Below are 13,159 nucleotides of genomic sequence, written 5' to 3'. Positions count from 1 at the left end.
AGATACACTCAGGAAAAGCTTCAGTGTTTTCTGTTTGTTTTAGTTTTTTCTAGCTAGGGCTTAGCCTCAAAATTTTCAGTGAAATTTGTGGCTCTGCTAAAACTGGACCTTTGAATCTTGATATCACATACTTTCTTTTCTTTTTTTTTTGGCGATGAAGTCTTACTCTGTCACCCAGACTGGAGTGCAGTGGTGTGATCTCAGCTCACTGCAGTCTCCGCCCCCCGGATTCAAGCAATTCTCCTGCTTCAGCCTCCTGGGTAGCTGGGATTACAGGCATGCGCCACCACACCCAGCTAATTTTTGTATTTTTAGTAGAGATGGGTTTTCACCATGTTGGCCAGGCTGGTCTTGAATACCTGACCTTGTGATTCACCTGCCTCAGCCTCCCAAAGCGCTGGGATTACAGGCATGAGCCACCACGCCCAGCCGGTATTACCTACTTTTAAAGCCTGGATAAGCACAAGGAAATGTTGAAGGAAAATTATTTATCTGTAAGGTGTGATCTAAACTGGCTAAACTGTCCTCTAATGGTTTTACTGTTTTCAGCTTCAACCTCACAAGTCCCAATACATAAGAAACAAATGTAGCAAAGAGGCAAGACCAAGAAAAAATATACATGTTAGAGTTTATAATCTTTTTAGTTAACATACTATTGGATTCATTCTCTAGAACAATGGCACAAGAGCAAGAGTGTAAGGATGCTCTTGTTCCAGGCTCTTGTTCTGGTTTTAGAAAATGAGTCCAATGGTATGTTAACTAAAGAGATTACAGCAAAAGCTTAGACAACTAAAGCAAAAATAAGGAAATGGCACTACATCTATAACCTCTATATCTGTGTTTTCATAACATTATTCATAATCACAGAAAAACTGGACACAACCCAAATATTTTTCAGGGGGTGAATGGATAAACTGTGAGACATCTACAGAATGGAATTACTACCTAGCAATAAAAAGGAACAAATTCCTGATACTTACAAAAAATATGGATAATTCTCAAATACATTTTGTTAAGTAAAAGTGACACAGGCAAGCTCTAAAACTGGGGCTTGGCCTAGGAAGATTCTCAGCTTTTCACAGGAAAGAATTCAAGACTGAGCCAACCAAGCAAAGGGAAAGCAAAGCAAGTTTATTAGAGCAACAAAGTACAGAAAAATGGCTGTTCCATAGACAGAGCTACGCCATAGGCAGAGTGGCACCTGTGGGTTGCTGGCTAGCTATTATAAAGAATGTTATTTAAAAATATATGTATTTTGGCCAGGCGTGGTGGCTCACGCCTGTAATCCAAGCGCTTTGGAGGCCAAGGCGGGCGGATCACCTGAGGTCGGGAGTTCAAGACCAGCCTGACCAACATGGTGAAACCCTGTCTTTAAAAAAGAAAAATAAAAAATAATAAATAAATAAATAAATAAAAATATATGTATTTTTAAAAATATAATCTAATATTATAATCTGCCTGATGAAAGTAAACAATTATGTTTAAAATATGATTTTTAAAAATAAAGGCCTAAATGATATGAAATTAAAACTCAAGTTCTGACTTTCTATAAAATAAATATTACTGAAAAGAGTAAGTGGCTAATAATAGGTGGTAAGCTAACTATTAGTAATACAAACATAATTATTAAACAGTTAATAATGACAACATTATATTCTATCTTTACTACATATTTTTAGTCTTTAAAAAGTGGCTTTTTAAAATACCATAGTAACAACTACAATTTTCTCACCCTGAACTGATTGAAAAAAGTATGGCGAATCAACACTATTTTCTGTTTTCTTCTAGCATTAATTAGGAAAGTAAATTTTCCCATTCTTAGGCTTTTGAAGTTAGTTTCCAATTGTAAAATACCAAACCATGTTCAAAAACAAATGTATAAATTTTCAGGCTTTGGCACAGCATGGAGAAACCCACAAGTAAGAACAGCAGCAGGTGGCAAGAGGTGGGAAGCTCTATGGTTACAAACATTAACAATAGGCTAAAAATACAGAACAGGTTGTGCCCTAATGCAGTACCACTTAGACTAGTCAGGGTGTGTTTGGGTTCACATTCTACACATCAACAAAATTGCTTTTAGTTGAGTTATTGATTTTACCAATAACAGTGTATGGTTGGAAGAGATTGTAACATATTTTTAGTTTTTTTTAAAAATGCCATCATAAACCTGTGAGATATCATGGGGGACTTCAGAACCTCCCCACTCTGAAACAGGGTGTAATCTGGGTATTATTCCTGGGTCCATGTAACCTCACCAAAATCTAAATGCCATTTTGAGATTGTTGTTGTGGAGCAGCCTGTATGGCTCTTCCCCATTCCCTGTAGCAATAGTGTAAACATTATAAAACTTTGCTGCTTGCCAGAAATACTGTAAGACTTTACATGTTATTTCCTAATCTAAACCACATTTGTTCTCACTGAGAATCTCCTTCCATGAGGCAGGTAAGGATCGTCAGGAGTACCATTTTACTGACACACACACACACACACACACACACACACACACACACACAGAGCACATTGTGTCCTTCAAGCTTATATACAAAGTATTTGGGAGTTCCTTCACAAAGCAGGAGTAAGTGAAGGGGCACAGATTACAGGCACATGTGATGGTATTAAGAAGTATCAATTGCCAGAATTCCTCCAATGATCTATACTTGGCCTAATACAGAAAACTGGTACCAAGGAGTGGGGCTCTAACCCATAGGCATAAAAAATTTTCTGCATTTGTCTGTTCTCCCACTGCTGTAAAGAAATGCCTGAAACTGGGTACTTTATGAAGAAAAGATGTGTAATTGGCTCATAGTTCTGCAGGCTGTACAGAAAGCTTGGTGCTGGCATCTGCTTGTCTTCTGGGGAAGCCTCAGAAAACTTACAATCATGGCAGAAGGCAAAGGGGAAGCCAGGACTTCACATGTCCAGAGCAAGAGGAGGAGAGAGATGGGGGAGGTGCTACACACTTTTAAGCAACCAGATCTCATGAGAACTCTATCATGAGAACAGCACTAGGGGGATGGTGTTAAATCATGAGAAATTGCCCCCATGATCTAATAACATCTCAACAGGTGGAGATTTGGGTAGGGATGCAGATACAAACCACACCATGTGTGGAATTATGCTCTCAGATAAGCCACTTTTATCAATAGAAAATTTCATAATGCTGAAAAAGTAAAGGTACAAGTTATTTAATCCTAATTATATGTCAAGGATGAGTAATAAGTTATATCAAAAACATACCTACATAATTTATGCTAACATCTTCATGGCAATATTTAGTACTAATTAAGGTACAACTCATTTTTAGAGTGTATCTCTGCCAGATAAAATATTGGTATTTTAGGAAAATTAAGCTACTCATTATATCATTGGTATAAAAGCTCTAGAACCTTTTTTTCCCTATATATTACATATTTATGGTTCTGATTTGAGATCGTACTACATCTTATGTATGCATCACACCACTGATTCAGTTATAATAATAGCAACTGCATAAAAGATATATTATGTGCTAGGCATCATTTTAGTACCTTACATTTATTTTGTTATTTAATCTTCACACTAAGAATTCTGTAATTTAAGTATTAGTATTGACATTTCAAACATGAGGAAACTTCCAGGTACTTTAACTAGTGAAACCGTTAGTTTTATTCATCTACAAATTCATTTCTGTCTATGAACCAACCACATACAGGATTCTAGAAGCTCAAAAATCAATGAGAATTGGTTCCTGCCTTGAGGGAACTCATAGTCTCATAGAAAGATACATGTTCGTATGGGATGTACTCTGGATGTGTTACAGAAGCCCAGGACATGTAGCTAATATTGCCTAAGGGAATTAAGAAGACTTTCCCAGTGGTAGCAGCCCTACTTTAAAGCATAAAATAAGTTTGCAGTACAAAGAGAAGGAAACACATGGGGAAAATGTAGACGGGTGAATTACTTGGCATTTTCAAAGCATATGGAGACTGTACATGGACTACATCTGATAAGCTTATTAATCTAAGTTAAAATTTTATGGAAAAAAATTCCACTGTAGATATATTTTTTTCTGTGCAGTCTAAAGAAAGCCCTTTGCATCATAATATCTTTCAAAAACAAAGGGAATCTCTATGATTCTTAAGTTCAATTCTTGGCCTAACAAATCTGTAAGAGTCCTAGGAGAGAAGCAAGGAAATTAATGGTTGAGAAGGGCACTTGGAATGGCTCAAATCAACAAGTGGATTCACTTTTTATTTATGTGAATTTATAAATAAAAAAAGTGGATTTACATTTTATTTATGACATTGTCAAATAAATATTGAATTTAAACCAAAACGCCTTTACAATTCAAGCAACATCACAAGAGATGGATTGCAGGAGCATTCAGGTTTCAGAACAGTGGACTATGGAGAGTAAATGGCTCTTGAAGTCTGTTTCAGATTTTCCTGTCAAGTCAGGGAGTTTTATCTGTTTTGGTCACTGCTGTTTCTCTGTTGTCTAAAAAGAATACTTATCATGTATTACAATAAACACTTATCAAATTTCGGAATGAATTAGTAAATTAATAGGATTTTTTTTCAGTCTTTCATTTAGTAATTACTCATTTGGTTACTATCCGTGTATGCAGACCCAGTGCAAAGGACTGAAGCTGTGTGTGTGAACAAGACAAACATGAATCTTGCCCTCATGGAGTGGACTTATAAACCGGAGAGGCCATATGTGAAATAATAAGCTAATAAATGAATGAAAACATAGTAAGTTCTATTAGAGAAAAGTACATGTTGTTAAGAGAACATATAGCAAGGCAAATTAGCGTATTTGGGGTGAGGCATGTGACTTTGAATGGAATGTATTTTATGGTGAGGAAGGTTTTTAACTATGAAACAATATTTATATGTGATTTAGTTGAAGAGGCAAGAAATAAAACATTCAAAGCAAAAGGTTAGGATGTAGAAAATTCTTTCTAATGGTTGCAAATTAGAGAACAGTGCACAAAGATGAAGGTAAAAATGAGGACACTCATTGTACCTTCAGGAGTCTTAAAACATAATTTCATTAGTTTACACAACTCTTCATGACTTTCTTTCTTTTGGTATTTTGTCTTTTATTAAAGTTTGTAGAGAGCTTTCCTTATGCATCTTGACATATTGTAATTGAATTAGATACATTTTGATTTTGCTAGTTACTCTTAAGGGCTGAGTGTGTGTTGTTCACCTCTGTGTCCTGCATAGTCTTGCAGGTAGCAAGCAAACTCAAAAGTAAATCAGAGTCTATAGTTACCTTCTCCATATTTACTTCTGTGCATCTTATAGTACTCACAGTATATGAAAAAAAAAAAACTTTAAATTTTAGTCTCTAGTGGTAAAAGTGCATATGTTGCTTTCAGCTTCCAAAAGTTATGCTAAAAGTTTCTCTGAAGTTATACATTTGTACATTTGTAGTGGGTAATCTCCATTTGTGCCTCCAGATTCATCCTGCATCTCTTTCCACTTTTCCCTGTGCCCCAGGAAGCAGATATCTAAGCACTGCAATGACCCAGTGTTCTCATGATCTCCAGCTACTGTTTAGGTTTGACCAGTAGGAGACACCAGCGGCAGATTAGATGTAGACAAGAGAGAGGTTGGGATATTTGTTCCTCTGGCTCTTTCTGTGCCAGTCTATGGTTTAGCAGTGGCTGTAATCCTCAATCTAAGCACATGTATTCTTCCAGATTTTCTCTCCCCTAGCTGTAATTGTCTCCAGGTTCTTGTATCTTGTTCCTTCAGGCCTCAGAATGATAAAGGTTTCTGGCCCTTGTTAGTCGTAGGAAGCTTCATCAACCTTTATTGGTTTCTTTTAGTCCTGGCCGTACTCTTATAAATATTCCCCTTATTAAATTCACTTCAAATACTTTGAATTAACCATCTATATTCTACCAGGACTCTCATACAATAGGCATATGTTTTTTTTCTTTTTGAAAATGAAAGTAGATCTGAAAAATAAGTGAAGAGCAAAGTATTATAAAGGAAGTTTCTGAGTAAACAAATAAGTAGTATGTTACATTGCAGAGAGCAGAGGCTTTGAAATCTGACCTGGTTTGTTTCAGGCTCTAACACTTCCTAGATGTGGGACTCCACACAAGTTAGTAAGTCCTTTGTGTCTCAGGATTTTCACACATCGGGATGACAGATCCTAATGGGACTCTCAAGAGAATAAAATTTTTTCCCTATGGTCAGTGGACAGAGCATATTATAGAAATTACTGATAATTTACAGTATAAACTTGGTAATTTGTAGGCACTCAATACATAATGATTTTTATCACTAGCAATAATGTCCACTAAAATGGCTACACTTAAGTAATCAGTCAGAAATATTCTTTTGAAGAGGACAGCTACAGTGATTTTAACAAGGAAGACAAATTAGAAAATTCTTTGTCCATTTATTCTTTTTTCTTCAATGATTATTATATAAATGAATATGCTTTGACTATAGCCAATAGTATAGAAAAGTATATTGAGATTTTATAAAATTACATAGCATCCCCAAGATACCACCCACTCTTAAGGCCTTCAGTTTTAATATAGCTATGATCACCTACTAAACCCTATAGGCAGACAAATACTTGTTATTTTTAAAATTTTTCTTTTATGGACATAATGTAAATGTCTGTTAGGTAATAATACAAAGTTATCTTGCTTTATTCTAAAGTTATTCTAACAGTTTACTTGGTAGGTTTTTCAAATTCATCAAGCACATGTTTGTTCACTGCAGCATTATTCACAATTGCAAAGGCATAGAATCAACCTAAATGCCTATCAGTGATAGATTGGATAAAGAGAATGTGGTACATATTATACCATGGAATACCATGCAACCATAAAAAAGAATGAGATCATGTCCTTTGCAGAGAAATTGATGGACCTTGAGGCCATTATCCTTAGCAAACTAACACAGTAACAGAAAACCAAATACCACATGCTCTCACTTATAATTGGGAGCCAAATGATGAGAACACATGGACACATAGAGGGGAACAACATGCACTGGGGTATTTCAGAGGGTGGAGGGTCAGAGGAGGGAGAGGATCAGGAAAAGTAACTAATGGGTACTAGGCTTAAAGCTGGGTGATGAAGTAATCTGTGCAACAAACCCCTATGACACAAGTATACCTATGTAACAAACCTGCACTTGTATCCCCTGAACTTAAAATAAAAGTTGAAAGAAAGAAAAACTATTGTTATGTAAAATAATATATGAACTGTTGTTTCACATTTCCTTAGGATGAGTTAATTTTCTTGATGAGAAATTTTACCAAGAGTATAATACATCTTTCGAAAAATCGTACTTTACACTGAGAACAATCAACTAGTTTTTATCTACTTTTCAATTTTCTCTTTGATGTTTTCTAAGGATCTGTTGAAAGACAGTGTGGCAATTCCTCAAGTATCCAGAAATAGAAATTCCATTTGACCGAGCAATCCCATTACTGGGTATATACCGAAAGGATTATAAATCATTCTATTATAAAGACACATGCACACATATGTTCATTACAGCACTGTTTACAATAGCAAAGACTTGGAACCAACCCAAATGCCCATAAATGACAGACTGGATAAAGAAAATGTGGCACATAAACTCCATGGAATACTATGCAGCCATAAAAAAGGATGAGTTCATGGCCTTTGCAGGGACATGGATGAATCTGGAAACCATCATTCTCAGCAAACTGACACAAGAACAGAAAACCAAACACTGCATATTCTCACTCATAAGTGGGTGTTGAACAATAAGAACACGTGGACCCAGGGAGGGGAACATCACACAACAGGGCCTGTTGGGGATAAGGGGGCTAGGGGAGAGATAGCAGGGGGTAGGGCGACAGGGGAGGGATGGCATTAGGAGAAATACCTAATGTAGATGACGGGGGATAGATGCAGCAAACCACCATGTCATGTGTATACCTATGTAACAATCCTGCACAATCTGCACATGTACCCCAGAACTTAAAGTATAATAATAAAAAAAAGAACTCCATATCAGCACAAAGCCCATTGAGTTAAATGATATCTGAATAGCAACTTTTCCTCCTTGGAGCATTGTCAGTTATGAATTATATGAATGCTTTTTTAAAAGATATCTGTAATTATGTCTTGGACCTTCATGTATACCCAAGTCAAGCTGTTATTTCATGAGATGCTTCTAAATATGGGAGCATTTATGAAGTGTACTTAGAACAGTTGAAAGTTGCATTAAATGTTACTTTAGAAAAATTTGTTCTACATGTAAGAAATGACACATTGCCTATGGTTTTACAGGTTATCCTTGAACTTCAGAGATACACATACTTACTAAAACTGATCTGTCCTCTATTCTTAGTTTTAGATGGGTTGTAATCTGATATTAGTCAAGAATACCAGGTTAAACCATAGAAGAAAGAAATGGAACTTTGGAACAGAGAAGGGAAAACACTGAAAATGCTGTGGGGGTAATTTTAGTCATGTCAAGCAAAGAACACATACTGCTAGTAATGCCAAGCAAGGATGAGATGGCATTTGATGAGAAATGTTGAAAAGAAACTTTATACTCTTGAGAACATTAGGATATCAGATTTTCAGTTTAGATTGTATCAGTTTCTAACAAAGATAATCCTTATAATAGCTTTGGAAACACTTGATAGTGCAGAAAATGTAAAAGCACTGCATTAAAGATATATGGGCAGGGAAATGCAGAGGAGTAGGAAGGCTGTTTGTTTCATCTTTAATGTTATTTTCTCTATTTCTTTAAGCGTTACATTTGACAACTATTTTCAGCAGTAATGCATGTATGGAGAGTTTTCTCCAGACTTTCTGATGTGCCTAATCCTGCGAAGAATATGTGTTAAACCCAAGAACTACAAATAAATAGAAACATAGGAGGAGGAATATGTGAAAAAAAGAATCAGATTTTTTGATATCTTCATGGATATCTACCTGTATTCTCGGGTTCCTTGTAGGTGGTTTTATAGTACCCTGTATATACCTTTATATTGGTTTTTAACAACTTGTGTATACACTTGCCCAGTGAATGAGCACTGTTTTACAATCAATACTGAGTTAACACCTGGGACAGGGAAAGATCTCAAGAATTGTTTGGAATTATCAAATAAGTGATTGAATAACTGAATGAATAAAAATTAGTAGGCTGGGCATGGTGGCTCACATCCAGCACTTTGGGAGGCTGAGGTGGGTGGATCATTTGAGGTCAGGAGTTCCAGACCAACCTGACTAACATGGTGAAAGTTTGTCTCTATAAAAATACAAAATTAGCCGGATGTGATGGCCCACTCCTGTAATCCCAAGTACTTGGGAGACTGAGACAGGAGAATCGTTTGAATACAGGAGGCACAGTTGGCAGTAAGCCAAGATTGCAGCACTGCACTCCAGCCTGGGCAAAAAGAGTGAAATTGTCTAAAAAAAAAAATTAGTCTTGAAAAAAATAATGGATACTTATTTTGTGTAACTTGCTTACACACATTGTTAATTCACAGCAAATTTGATTATTCATATCTTTTTTTTTTTAAAGAAAAGATCAACATAAGAAATACAGTTCGGTGATGGTAGGTAGACATTTCCTATTCATGTGTGCCAAACACAACATGTTCATTTTTTATCAAAATATATTTTCCAGTTGGCTAAGATCATGGATATAGAGTTATTATACTTTCTGAGCTTTGCTTTAGCTCTATGGTTTCTATATTCAGAGCTTCCTGCTTAAAATTTGTGTGGTATTTATACCACGGGAAGTCATGGTAATGCACCATAGGGTACATAAGGAACTGTGGAGCATATTGAAAAGGTTATAGGCTTTGGGATCCAATAGCTGTAACTTTAAATTCATTTCTGCCAGTTGCTAGATTTATGACTATACATAAGTAAATTTCTTAACCTCTCCTAGTTTCATTTCCCATCTATGAAGTGGGCATTGTTTACAAATGTTTTTTGAATTTTGGCAAATGCAATTATTTAGGAAGAGTGCATAAGACATATAAATTTGTGGAAATTAAATGGTAAATAGATGAATTAATTAAATAACCTTCCAAAGACCAACAGAATATTTATCTCCCAACTCAGATTGCAGCAATATCTACCTCTTTCTCTCACTTACTACACTGCAATATTTTTTTACTCCTATAAGTACACTGCAATCTATCCTACATTACAGCTTTTTTGCATGTTTTCATCTTTGACTAAAAGCTCCACCACACACACACATACACACACACACACACACACACACACACACACTTTCTGTATGTCAGATTCTTTTTCATCTTTTTGGCTTAACATGTTATTTATTCAGAGAAAATGTTCCTAACGATTTCTCAAAGTAGGTTCCCTTTATTAATCTCTGTTATATAACACTGCCTGTATTTCCATAGCATTTCAGACAGTTTATGTGTATACACATATTTATCTGTTTGGCAAATATCTGACTCTGTTTTTCAGTGGCCTTGAGCCTAGGGCCCAGGGCATGCTAAGAGCATTTTACTCTCAGTTCAACATCTTTACCATCAGCTGTCACCATTTTCTATCTGTGTACCTTCCCTTTCCTCCCTGGCCCCACCAAAAAAATACATATATTTTTACTTGTCTGTTCTGCTGGAGTAGCAGGCTATTATCAACCAGGGCTCAGAAATAGAAAGCTGACATGGAGAAACGCTGTCTCTACTAAAAATTAAAAAGATTAGCCAGGCATGGTGGCATGCATCTGTAGTCCCAGCTACTCAGGAGGCTCAGGCAGGAGAATCGCTTGAACCTAGAAGGCGAAGGTGGCAGTGAGCCGAGATCACACCATTGCACTCTGGCCTGGGCAAGAAGAGCGAAATTCCATCTCAAAAAAACAGCAAAAAACAAACAAACAAACAAAAAATATTAAGTGATCAGAAAACTGATCAGCTTTCTGATCACTTAATATTCTACATCAGTGTTTCTTAAGTAAAAGAAAGTATTAGACCACATTACAAATGATTCATTGGCATATAAACTTACTAGGAGAGGTAGATCCTCTGCTATTTCTTGGACCTACTATAGAAAACATCAGTCAGTCTTTGACTAAGGGGAACTGTATGGCGTTTCAGTAGTATTTCAGTGAACCCTGGGGAATTACTCTTCAAAATAGTATTTTCTTTACTTGTCATTAACAGTTCAAGAAAACTAAGAGACTGAGTACTTTTCTTCCAGTCAATTCTTCCTTTCCCGCCTTTATAGTTCACATTTTATCTGCACACTGATAATTAATGTAAAAATAAATAAATACATATTTATATAAAGCAAGCGATAAAATCCCCACTCCTGGGTTTATCTGATTTTCATCTGTTCGACCATGTCTTATTTCAGTAGAACTTATTTCAAACATTCCTCTGTTACTTCCTTTTCAGGATTCCCATTTGCCTCAAAGGGCATGTACTTTGGTATCTCTGCTTGATTTTTGTTTTAATTTATGAGTTTGAAGAGTTTTTAGGCACGTCAGTTTACTCATAAAGTAACCACAAAATTATATAGCTAAAAATAATTGAAACAAATATGAGTGAAATATAGGTTTTTCTAATTTTATGGTAAATATAATTACTGAAATTGTACACCATTTCATTTTTATTCCTGCTTACACTTATGATGACCCTGATAATATTCTGTCTCAAAAGTGAAATTAAGTAACTGGAAAACAAAAATTTCATTAATTGAATGCATTTGCAGTATCTTTTTCACCTTTGAACTATTTCATTTAAAATTTGCTTTAATATAGAGAATTGGCATAAAAGGAGGGTGGTAGAAGTGAACGTATCTGCAGTTATATTCACTCTGTGTTTTATCCTCAGTTGCTATGGTCTTTGCTAAGTGTTTTATTTATTCAGTGTCTGTGAACTTTGGAGTAAATGGATGGTGTTTTAGGAGTTTTCAAACTAGTTAATGGATACATAATTTGGTGGCTTTAGAAGTAGAAAAAGCTCGGAATATAAATTCCCTCTCTGCCTCTTTATCTGTGTGATACATTACTTTTTCTATGTAGTCTTAGTTTCCTCACAACTATTAGAAGTTCCAAAATCTGCCTTTTAATATCGATGTAAAATTAAATGAACTATACACTTATTACATATGAAACATAGTAAATAAAATACTGTGTGTCTGTCTGTCTGTGCGTGAGTGCACTCAGTTCCTGTAAATCAATAAGAAAAGTCTAACAACACATCTGTAACATAGCTTAGTCACTTAAACATTATAACTAGCTAGGAAATATATGAAAACATGCTCACATGCTGTAAAATGAAATTTAAGATGATGAAGCTTTTGTTGTTGGCTTTTAATTTTGTCTGCAATTAATGCAGTTATAATATCTAGAGTTGGCCAAGGCATAAGGAAATGGATCCCATCTTGTGCTATTCATGCAAGTGTGAAAAGATAAAACTTTAGGGAGCGTAATTTGACATTATTAGTCCAAATGATAAATATTTCTGTTCTCTAACTAAATACTTGTATATCAAAGCATTTCCTTGTAGAGAAACACTCAAGATTTGCAAAAAAAAAAAAAAAAAAAAAAAAAAGCACATATACGAATGTTTATAGCAGTATTATTTTAGATAATTATTGAAAAATACCTAAATATCCACTGACAGGCAAATGATCCAATAAATTATGGTTTGCCCAAACTGTGGAATACTTTGGAGTATTTTGGAAAATCTGGAATAGCTCTGTCTCCTTGAACTAGTGAAATATGGTGATGGGAAAGGAGTGAGCTCCCTGTGCCACCACTGCCACCACAGGTGCAGTAATTGACTAGAATGATGTTAGAAAACAGAAATATGGTCACCTATCAGAGTCTGCAGCCCAATATCAAGAAGCTTCTAACATTCTGCCACAATGGTTGTAAAGATTCCATGAACTGTTAGATGTGGAAACATCTTAAAAACTCTCACTTTTCAACTTTGGAAGGTTATTGTGATTTTCATTCTGTTCAGTGGCTATACTCACACTTTAAGTCAAATCATGTAACATTCCTTGAAGTAAAACAGTCTGTGTATGTGAACTGAAGAAATAATTGAAATGAAACAATGCAGCATCTAGTGCTTTTTGTATGGCCCAAAGGAGCCTTGTGCTGACTTTGCTACCAGTGTTTTAGCTTGTGAGAGTCTCTGGAACCTTTCCTGTTTCATCATGGGAGTC

General features: G+C 35.6%; 1 protein-coding gene across 3 annotated transcripts in view; it reads left to right on the top strand.

Annotated features, from left to right (window-relative positions):
• ANO3 (anoctamin 3) overlaps window positions 1-13,159 on the top strand; it is a 429,363-nt gene that overhangs the window by 218,359 nt on the left and 197,845 nt on the right. The window lies entirely within an intron of this gene.

This window comes from Aotus nancymaae, unplaced genomic scaffold (genome assembly GCF_030222135.1).
Source record: "Aotus nancymaae isolate 86718 unplaced genomic scaffold, 86718_ANA_hifiasm-v0.15.2.pri h1tg000059l, whole genome shotgun sequence".
NCBI lineage: Eukaryota > Metazoa > Chordata > Mammalia > Primates > Aotidae > Aotus > Aotus nancymaae.
The sequence above is the reverse complement of the archived record's forward strand: the minus strand, read 5'-3'. Positions and strand labels throughout refer to the sequence as shown.